Here is a 12,232-nt window from a genome sequence, read left to right on the forward strand (position 1 = left end):
ATATCTCAATTCTATTTCAATTTAATCTTTCAAACATACTAAATTATGAAAAATGCAATGAATATAGTGCAAACATGTACAAATGTAATAATGAGAGAGTAAGTAAAAAAATCCCCCAAAAAGGGAAACGCCGCGAAAATTCCCCCTCCTAAGGGCTGCGGACCCCTTCCCCCTAAGTAGTGTGAGGGCGCTGCCTGACTTAGCAGTCACCTGAGAACAGTGGTCACCTGACATAGAGGTCAACCTGAGTATAGTGATCATTTGACTTAGCAGTCACCTGAGTATAGTGATCATTTGACTTAGCAGTCACCTGAGTATAGTGATCATTTGACTTAGCAGTCACCTGAGTATAGTGATCATTTGACTTAGCAGTCACCTGAGAACAGTGGTCACCTGACTTAGCAGTCACCTGAGTATAGTGATCACCTGACTTAGCAGTCACCCGAGTATAGTGGTCACCTGACTTAGCGGTCACCTGACTTAGCGGTCACCTGACTTAGCAGTCGCCCGAGTATAGTGGTCACCTGACTTAGCGGTCACCTGACTTAGTGGTCACCTGACTTAGCGGTCACTTGACTAAGTGGTCACCTGACTTAGCAGTCACCTGAGTATAGTGATCACCTGACTTAGCAGTCACCTGAGTATAGTGATCACCTGACTTAGCAGTCACCTGAGTATAGTGATCACCTGACTAAGCAGTCACTTGACTTAGTGGTCACCTGACTTATCGGTCACCGGAGTATAGTGATCACCTGACTTAGCGGTCACTTGACATAGTGGTCACCTGACTTAGCGGTCACCTGAGTATAGTGATCACCAGCCTATAGCTGTCATTCTAGATTCCGCGTGATAAAATGTTTCTTTATCATACCATCATATTGATATCTGCCTGATATAATGCTGCCATTTTTTTTTTCAACTAAGCTGACCTAAATTGTAAGCCTCAATGAATTTAAATAAAATATTTCCCGCCAGTAGGCTAGAAACTTGTTGAAATTGAAAACCTGCAATCTACAAACAGTTATCACATTAACATTAATAGGTAATTCACTTGACCTCCTATTTTTGTGAAGTAAAGAGTATGAAAAGGGATACTCCAGTGCGTTTTGCACTGATGTTAGCTGCATATTCAGCAGGAAACAATTGTATCTCTATTGAAATGGCTTTACGGATAGAACATTGTATTTAGAACATCAATGTATACTTTCATATAACGTTGTATTTTGAATGCTTGTTTTTACAACAACCTATTTCCCAATTTCAACATTTATCAGGTACAGTCGAAATCCGATGGCTTGAACTCTATTGGATCAAATTTCCTGTCCGCTTGAAATCTCCTTGAAGCACCAATTTTTTGTTGCTATATATTCATAATACATTTCTGTTGGATGGCTCGAATTCGCAAGTATCAAATTATCAGATGGCTGGAACTGTTTTCTCAGTCCTAGTCACAACTTTCACACGTTACTTTTTTCATTTGGCTTGAACTCGATTTGGATCGCATAAAGCTGTTAATCTATAAGGAGCCCTTGATTTAAGGCCATCCATATTTACTCAATTGTTGATTGATTTGAGCAAACGCTTACATTTTGTATAAAATTTTGCATTTTAAATGCAGTATTATAAGGTCTGGAATGGCTGCATCACACTATGTACAATGTTAACTTGATGGAATAGAAAACGCTGTATCTATGTGACAAAAACTCATGAACAAAACACAGACTGACATTATGTTAATCTTAAAAAATCTTAAAAAAGGAATTGTATGTGTAACTGTTTTAAAATATTGATTTATAACAATATTAAGTGTTTATTAACCGCAGTGCTCCAGCTAGGCCTAAATTGAAGGGCGCCCGCCCTGCCCTCCCAAACCTCCGCCGTGCCCTGCCCTTCCCTGGGCCCCTCTGCCCTTAAAAATTTTTTTTTTTTTTTTTTTTTTTTTTTACATATGATGATTTATAAATTTCTTATTCCTTTTGACAAAAAAGCCCCCCTGCCCTTTTCAAATCCTAGCTGGAGCACTGTGGTTATTATAAATTCAAAAGCAGAAATAAGAAAGAAGTTCAGGCAGTATGCTTATACTGGAGATGTTAATCTTTTGCAGATTCATGTTAGCATTTACATAATTGTGTTAGAAATCGATTGGCTTGAATTCCGGATGGCTCGCACTTTTGTTGTCAGTCCTGCAAGTTCAAGCCATCAGGTTTCCACTGTATACACTGCAACGCCGATATATCGCGGTTGTTGGGATCCAAAGATCGCGAGCGCGATATATCCGGCGCGCGATATAATTCGAGAAATGTCTAACTAAATTGTATTGCGGTTAATTTGTCAAATTTCCCCAATGTTTTCATTTTATATACGGCGATGCTACATATTTTTATAGTAATAATTGCAAACCAATTCTACAATAAACATTTTTAATAACTACATACGTATCTGTATTTATCATAAAAACCAAAATGTAAATTATTGTTTTCATTTTCTTGAACGATCGCTCGCGAAACAGTTAAAAAAAAATTCTTGCCTTAAAAAAAAGTCTAAAATATAATTGTGCATAGATTCGAATTTACCCTTATAAATAGTCCTAATGAAGGAACTGAAACAGCGTAACGGTAACGATACAGCGTGTTTGAATGATATTTTATTAAGAGGAAATGTCAATGCCACATAATTCGCGAGATACCGCGGTAGTTTAGTTGAAATTTACAACGAAACTTTTTATGGAAATTAAATTATCTCAATGTTGTACCCGTAACGAAACTTTTATTTACAAATAAATACATCCACGCCAATTTTCGCGCGCTTTTTATTAGAACAAAGAAATTCATGACCAGTACCGAAATTAAACGATTTATATACCAGTAAACTGCCATAATTACCTTTGAAATGACACTTATTGGTTATTTGTTAAGTGTTAAAAACAACCCCAGCCGTGTGTACACAACACTGTCACTTATCGACTGTTTTTCACGCTTCACTGCGTGCCATAGTAAGCCGTGACATATAGGGTGTTAATACTTGCAAGAACCGGTTTTTTTTGCTCCAGTTAGCGAATTCTCAGATTAAAACATGACATTTAGTGATTATGCTTGTCGGATTTTTGGGAGCCATAGCCAAAGCGCGATATATTGGACAGCGCGATATAACGGTCCGCGATACATCGGCGTTGCAGTGTATTCTTTAGAATTTTACTCATTTTCGACAAAATGAACAGTCTAAGACATCTTCCCAACTTTATAAAAACAAAATGAAGTCAATTTGATAATTCAAATAATATTATAAATCAAAACTAACGATTATAATGTGACCTTCAGTTAACACTGTATGATGTGAATTGGGAATAAGACATCAAACTGGGAATGGACATCATTTTGGTGATTTTATCAAACAAAACTATTCATTGCATGATCTGCATATATTTTTGTAGTATATTATCTATAATTTAAGCTTAATAAGAAATTTTCCATGACTTTTTCATTAACAGTTATTGAATTTTTATCATTTAAAGTGTATTTTTAAACCGTGTCCATGCGCGGCATGGACACAGTTTCATTTCATGAGGATTTTTTTTAATTAATAAAAAATCCAGTTTTGAAGTTAAATCAATTTAAATGATGCTATTATATATGAAAGTATATGTTTTAATTATAATTTGTAAAACTAGATAAATACAACATATAAAACTGCATATTATGCACTTTTGATAAAACACAATTTATTCCCAAATTGATGTCTTATTCCCAATTCACATAATACAGTGTTAGTGTATCTTTATCAGAAACAAATACAAAACATGGAAATATGGTACAAAATCGATTTGCATATTTGAACAGCTTTGATCTATACAAGTATGGAACAAACAAAGACATAAAACCGTAAAATGAAAAAGTGCATTTTTTTATGATTGAAATGGCAGAAACAACCTGACATTTAATTACAATGTTTTTCTAGAGCAAGTACTGACAAGAAGGTGATACAATTTTGCAGAAATAACTTCCAGTTAATGATTTTTGAAGAGAAACATAATAGAAAAGCAAAATTGATTGAGCCGGTTTGGTAAAATGCAAAATCTGCATAACCAAACGCATGACAACTCATGTTACTTATGAATATTGTTATCCACCACTTTTTATTTATTCTGCATTTGTCCACAGCCTGACAGGAAAATATTGATTCCTGAATCATTTGTGATGCTTCTTTGATAAAACTTCTGGAAACTGGATGCTTAAACTGGTCAATGCCCAGCACTGCAGGCTCCCTATCTATCACTCTGACAATCGGATATAACAGAGTGCAGAATCAAAGGGTATACACATGGGCTGGAGTGCAGGCTCCCTATCTATCACTCTGACAATCTGATATAACAGAGTGCAGAATCAAAGGGTTTACAGCAGGCTCCCTATCTATCACTCTGACAATCTGATATAACAGAGTGCAGAATCAAAGGGTTTACACATGGGCTGGAGAGAATGTAAACAAACCATTAGGAACTTTATTTTTCAGTGTAGCTGTATAAGCCAGCTTTTCACCTTATCTGACCTTTGTAAGTGTCCAATAAAATTCAAATAAAATTTCCCACGGCTACTGGTTGTGTACGTAATTCCGGCCTGTACGTAAAATATCCGGCCTGTACGTAAAAAATCGGCCACCTGTGTTAAATCATTTTCATGATCTTAGCATACACATTTTGCTGATTTTTATTAAAATCAACTTGAAAACCAACCCTTTTCTCAATATTTTGCAAATTAAAGAAGCATATCACTGTGAACTTTTATATCAAAATGTCACAATTGTAGGACGTCGATTTTGTCATGTGGGAAAAGTGACATCATCAATATGTGTGTGTGTATTTCAGAGTTTATTTACAGGTCCTACTGGCCTCTTCACGAGGTTATAGTAGCCCGACCTGCCATACACATCATCAATACTCGTATTACTTATACTTATATAAGAAAAAAATATATTTGTTAAAATTGTTGTTATTTTTATCTAATAAACTTTAACTAAGGTATTTTCAATTAATTGTATTAAAACATATATTAAAACATAAAAATTAGGACCTAATATATACTTTTTTAATATATGAATTACCTCCCTTGATTAGAATAATAATAGGTTATTTGTTGTAAAATTAAATACAAGCGTTTACTAAAAATCGACAATGAAGTCAACCTTTTATACAAAATGTGTTTAATTTCTTAGCTATATTAATTTTTTTTTATAAAACATATTAAAAACAAATAGTTTTTAGGAATTTGCAGTTGCCAATTGACAGTGCTGTTTACTATATTTATTAAGATAGGTAGGGGGAGTAACTGGTATATAATGTCGCATATAAGTTTCAAGTGAAAATTTTTTGTTTGTGTAAACCTTTATTAATACTCCTAAAATGAGGACATTTGTCTAAAGATATTGCTTTGTAATTTTACCTGCATATTAAACTAAAAAGTGGCCGATTTTTTAGGTACAATTGCCCTATGAAAATTGATAGTTTATATGTCATTAATTTCTGTTCATAAAAGTAACATACACTGATCTAATTCTATTGAAATTTTCATGCTAGATCAGTTTTGAACCCAGGATTATATATGTGAAGTTTAGTTTCAACCAGTTGCCTAAAACAAAAGATTTTGTTAAAATAGTCCCAAAAGTGGCCGGAATTACGTACACGACCAGTATATAAAAATGAATACACTTCATTTATTCAATTGGTTGATTTGAACATACCACCAAAACATTGGAAACATGGACGCGTCTTAGTAACACTGTTTTACAGCGTGTTCAGCATGAAGCAATTTTATCTCTAATGAAAAGGCTTGATAGATAGAACAGTTTTACACTCAAATCTCGACATCAATGCAGTTTGTGTGTGCACCTTTTATTTTCAGAGGATGGCCAGCGCCAGTATCAGGGTCAGTTCGCGGCCAGTGAAATAATCCTTATATAATATAGACGCTATATCGCGTGAACTAGGTGAAGTGTTTAGGTTATCTGGAAGACTTGTGGTCAGCAGCAATAAATCACTTTCTCAGGTTAACCTTCTCAAAAGGTCAATCTCAGCATGTTATCTCATTAACAGCTACAGACCATTATTGAGTCTAAGTTATCATACCATGAAAAAATTCTTCACAATGGCGAGCAATGTAAAAGACCGAGCCAGTCCGATTGAGATAGCTCGATTTTTCTAATCGGCATATTTCGTTGTATTGCTCATAAGGGCTGAAGTCTATCTGACTCAAGAATCTGGCATATACCCTGGACTATGGAATTTTCTTTAGACCAGAAAAATGTTAAATGAAAATATTCAGCAATATAATTATGGTATGCCAATACTAGATTCTTAATTTGTTTTCTACAATACAATGTACCATGATAAATAATATTTTTGATTAATGTAACAAGAATTATTCCACCATATTGACTAATGTATTAAGCATGAGCCCAATGATTCTCCATACTGTTATTAATCGACAAACCACTTAAACAGGTTTGTTCGAAGAACGCACGTATGAATATTTAAAATATGTACGGATACTTCGCGTGTGGCCGGTTGATTTAATTTTTAAATTTCACTTCCATTCTTCTTTTGGTTTTCTGTTTTGTATCTATAGGTTTATGACCAGCAATATGTAATAATGTAAAATGATCTCATTCAATGAACTCTTTACCTTTCACCAAATCCATCCACAATCAACGCCGTATATCTTTTTAAAAGATATTTCTTGTTTCAAATATGTCAAGTTATTGAAATACATTTGCAAAAATCTTCAGTGCATAAAAGACAGTTTTTCTTGCAGTTTGTGCCATTACTAAACCAAATTTCACGTTGCATGAAGCCTAACCATGTAGTACAAATTTCATGTTGCATGAAGCCTAACCATGTAGTACAAATTTCACGTTGCATGAAGCCTAACCATGTAGTACAAATTTCACGTTGCATGAAGCCTAACCATGTAGTACAAATTTCACGTTGCATGAAGCCTAACCATGTAGTACAACATGAAGCCTAACCATGTAGTACAACATGAAGCCTAACCATGTAGTACAACATGAAGCCTAACCATGTAGTACAACATGAAGCCTAACCATGTAGTACAACATGAAGCCTAACCATGTAGTACAACATGAAGCCTAACCATGTAGTACAACATGAAGCCTAACCATGTAGTACAAACATGAAGCCTAACCATGTAGTACAAATTTCACGTTGCATGAAGCCTAACCATGTAGTACATGAAGCCTAACCATGTAGTACAACATGAAGCCTAACCATGTAGTACATGAAGCCTAACCATGTAGTGCATGAAGCCTAACCATGTAGTGCATGAAGCCTAACCATGTAGTACATGAAGCCTAACCATGTAGTACAAATTCAATATTGAACAAGAACACAGGCTTATTAAATTAAGTGATTCTTATGTATTTTACATTTCCATAAGCAGCATAAAAATCTGTCTTTTATAAACAAGTTGAAATTCTTAAGAAAAATTGTTTCAAAAAGTTATTTGAAATAAAGCACCACTTACTTTAATGACAAGAACACAATTATCAAAGTAAAATTCCGCATGATAGCTTTAACTGGTGGCCAGTTTTTGTCAGGATCTTGAAAGTGTTATAGAAATTACACTAGACAAATAAACATGGTTTAAAATAGAGTAAAAATCTTTTCTATAAGAGATCGCAAACAATATGGAATCACAGACAAGACAAATAACCAGAATAATGTAATAAAAAATATTCACCCAGCGATGATGATCCTTTAACCTCCACTACAAAACATTTCTTAGAATGAGTGAAATGAGCTGCCTTTCACAGACCTGTTGTCATTTCCTGATTCTTAGAAATGTCTTTAGAACTCCAGAGGGATATGAGTTCAAGAGTTGAAAAGTATGTACACCAGTACACAATTTGCCAGGCCAGTGTCTTATAATAAATGGTGGGTTCATAAGAATTATCAACTGTAACTTTTCCTTGAAAATTAGATTATTTGTAAAAGTAATATAAATTGCTGAACAACAACAACAAAACACAGCCATTTGGAACCCATCTCTTAATTAAATTTCTCTTCACTAATATTGGATTCATCCATTGTGAAGATCACAAAACTTGGGAAAGCAAACTTTTAATGAACCTGACAGATCATTAGAAAAAGAAATTTATGTCTTAAATCAAATGTGTTTTCCCAGACCATCATGGGGCCACTGGGAATTGGTGAAAGCATAACTTCCTCAAATGCTGAGGTATGTGTCAATAAAAGACTCATTCTAGTGGCAGCCAAATCAGTCTTGCAGTTGCAGATTAGCAAAGATATTATGCAAGGGAGAATTGAGCAGGAAATAGTAACAAATTCTGAGGCACACAAAAAGACACTTGCTGGTACAATTCTGACAATACCTAGATAAAAACTTGCGATGCAAAAATACTTCAATAACAAAATGGATGTCTTCTAAAGTATTGTCAACAAGAATAACACTGTTCAGTTTTTATTGGTAAACATCAGTACAGCAATATTACTGAACACTGGCAATATAGTATGGATATTACTGAACACTGGCAATATAGTATGGATGCCTCAAATAATCTTATAAAGTTAAACAAGCATTGATTTTTGTAATCATATTAATGTTTAACATCTTCCCATAAAATAAGTCAAAATATTATCCATGTAACTTAATTATTAGATTGATCTCTGTAACAAGAATACAAGTGCATTACTGCTTATATGTATAGTAATTACTTCAAATAAATAAATACAGGGACTGTTTTTTTCCCTAACAATAACAATTTTCAATTATAGTTCAGCAAATTAATTTTACAGTCGATCTTGTATTACGAGACCACAAAAGGAAGTAACCTAAAGCGGTCTCTTAATAAAATGGCCTTAAAATAAAAGACCATTCTGCAAAAAGTAAAATCATCGTTAGTATCAAAGTCATAGACCGATTCTGTGACATAACTATCTTGTTTAAATTTTTTTGGGAAATGTACGGGAAGTTGATATATTGGAACTACTCGGCCTTTCGCGGAAAACCAAGATAAATGTATTAATTGTTTCAAAGCTAATGCCAAGTAATTACTATTGCAAAAAGTTGGGAATGTACATGCATGAATCACGTGTCTAATATCAGAATTGTGGGTAGAGCATTTAACCGTTAACTCCACCTTCCTTCTCAGTAAAAGATTCAAAAGGCGGAACTATGAACGGGCTATTACACGATTGGTTAGGCATGTTGAGTAAGACAAAGGAAGCCATTTTTATAGGCGAGAAAGTGTTATTTTATGGCTTCTTGACAGGAAGCAGCTTTCCTTTGATTACATCAAACTTATGATAATTGGCGATCAAGTATGTCAACAGATTTTCACATTTTACCACCACTTAATCCATTATTTGGGCATCAAAATACTTAAAAATCAGCGGGCACTGGTCACGTAAAACAAAAGTTGCTTAATACAATATCAGCCTAGAGTGAAAATGCTCGGGGTTAATTCAAAGTGGTCCCATAAGACAGAGGTCGCTTAATTCAAGTGGTCACATCCCCAAGATTGACTGTATTTGTGTTTAATATGGTGAAAACATCAGACAGTATACCGTTGTTAATTCCCAGTCCAGATTTTTATGTCATAGATAATGTCAAATTCATTTTGGTACAGGTCATTTTTCTATCAGTTTGACGAATTTATGGTAAAAGATGTTGTTATAGTGGCAACAGAATAATCTTGGGTCCAAGAGTCACATGCACATGTAACTTATAATTTGGCCATTTGTTATGTTAGGTCATATCTTAATATGATTTCAATTCCATTTGTCTGTTTTTAGAAATTGTTTATTTATTTAAACCTACATACCTTTTATATTGATGTTTCAGCTGCTAAACTGCAGTTCTTCCCCTTTTATATTTATGTTTCAGCTACTAAACTGCAGTTCTCTCCCTTTTATATTGATGTTTCAGCTACTAAACTTGCAGTTCTTCGCCTTTTATTTTAATGTTTCAGCTGCTAAACTGCAGTTCTTCCCCTTTTATATTGATGTTTCAGCTGCTAAACTGCAGTTCTCTCCCTTTTATATTGATGTTTCAGCTGCTAAACTGCAGTTGTTCCCCTTTTATATTAATGTTTCAGCTGCTAAACTGCAGTTCTTCCCCTTTTATATTGATGTTTCAGCTGCTAAACTGCAGTTCTTCCCCTTTTATATTGATGTTTCAGCTGCTAAACTGCAGTTCTTCCATATTGACTCTCATCAACCACTGCAAGAACAAAGAAACAAAGCTAAGAGTTGATATAATTGCATTTCTGGGTTGGAGAAATTCTCAGTCAGTGTCGACCAGGTGGATCTTCATCAGTGCTCCAGCTAGGAATTGAAAGGAGATGGGGCCTATTCTGTCAAAAAGGCACTTATGAGTCAGAGGTTGTATCATCCAAGATATTTCTTGTTGCAAATTATACGACAATATTTATTTTTGTTTCATTATTTTTTCATATCACATGGATTGCTGTAAGATTTAATTGACTATTGATTATGTAAGTGAGGAATAAATCAATTTCAGTTCCTGTAATAAGATATTTGAACATTTTCATAATTTTTGCCATAAAGATTTCAGTTTGAGGGTGAAAAATAGTGTTGCAGTACTGCAAGGGTTAACATAACACTAAAAAGGGCAGCAGGCTAAAAAAATCATCTAAACATTTAAACTGGCAGAAACTGGATCAGATGCATCAGTTCGGTAACTAAAATAAACAGTGGGTGCTATTCAGTACATGTAAATTTGTTATGCAACTTGTAAATTTTGACGAGGACACATTAACCCTTTACCATTTAGATACATATTTTGACACATTTGTAGTCCCTTAGAAAGTAAAATTTAATTTAATATCTTTCTTAACAAAGGTTGTTTGTAAAACATGCATGCCCCCCAGAGGGGCTGTCAATTGTAGTGGCAGCCATTGTGTGAATACGTTTTTTGTCACTGTGACCTTGACCTTTGACCTAGTGACGTGAAAATCAATAGGGGTTATCTGCTAGTCATGATCAATGTACCTATGAAGTTTCATGATCCAAGGCCTAATTATTCTCGAGTTATCATCGGGAAACCATTTTACTGTTTCGAGTCACTGTGACCTTGACCTTTGACCTAGTGACCTGAAAATCAATAGAGGTCATCTGCCAGTCATGATCAATGTACCTATGAAGTTTCATGATCCTAGGCGTACGCATTCTTGAGTTATCATCCGGAAACTATTTTACTGTTTCGAGTCACTGTGACCTTGACCTTTGACCTAGTGACCTGAAAATCAATAGGGGTCATCTGCCAGTCATGATCAATGTTCCTATGAAGTTTCATGATCCTAGGCGTAAGCATTTTTGAGTCATCATCCGGAAACCATTTTACTATTTCGAGTCACTGTGACCTTGACCTTTGACCTAGTGACCTGAAAATCTATAGGGGTCATCTACCAGTCATGATCAATGTACCTATGAAGTTTCATGATCCTTGGCCTAAGCGTTCTTCAGTTATCAACCGGAAACTATTTTACTGTTTCGAGTCACTGTGACCTTGACCTTTGACCTAGTGACCTGAAAATATATAGGGGTCATCTGCCAGTCATGATCAATGTTCCTATGAAGTTTCATGATCCTAGGCGTAAGCATTCTTAGGTTAATTATCATCCAGAAACCATTTTACTATTTCGAGTCACTGTGAGACCTTGACCTTTGACCTAGTGACCTGAAAATCAATAGGGGTCATCTACAAGTCATGATCAATGTACCTATGAAGTTTCATGATCCTTGGCCTAAGTGTTCTTGAGTTATAATCCGGAAACTATTTTACTGTTTTGAGTCACTGTGACCTTGACCTTTGACCTAGTGACCTGAAAATCAATAGGGATCATCTGTCAGTCATGATCAATGTTCTTATGAAGTTTCATGATCCTAGGCGTAAGCATTCTTGGGTTATCATCCGGAAACCATTTTACTATTTCGAGTCACTCAGTGACCTTGATCTTTGACCTAGTGACCTGAAAATCAATAGGGGTCATCTACCAGTCATGATCAATGTACCTATGAAGTTTCATGATCCTAGGCCTAAGCTTTCTTGAGTTATCATCCGGAAACCATCTGGTGGACGGACCGACCGACCGACATACCGATGGACCGACATGAGCAAAACAATATACCCCCTCTTCTTCGAAGGGGGGGCATAATTAATTAAAGTGTAAAAGCATTCATCTC

General features: G+C 35.0%; 1 protein-coding gene across 1 annotated transcript in view; it reads right to left on the minus strand.

Annotated features, from left to right (window-relative positions):
- The window catches only part of LOC127843253 (complexin-like), a 180,351-nt gene that overhangs the window by 144,581 nt on the left and 23,538 nt on the right, over positions 1-12,232 (minus strand). Inside the window, exon 2 of the mRNA XM_052373118.1 lies at positions 9,850-10,247. The gene's annotated coding sequence lies outside the window, so the exon portion shown is untranslated. The remainder of the gene's footprint in view (positions 1-9,849; positions 10,248-12,232) is intronic.

Source organism: Dreissena polymorpha, chromosome 8, assembly GCF_020536995.1.
Source record: "Dreissena polymorpha isolate Duluth1 chromosome 8, UMN_Dpol_1.0, whole genome shotgun sequence".
Lineage (NCBI taxonomy): Eukaryota > Metazoa > Mollusca > Bivalvia > Myida > Dreissenidae > Dreissena > Dreissena polymorpha.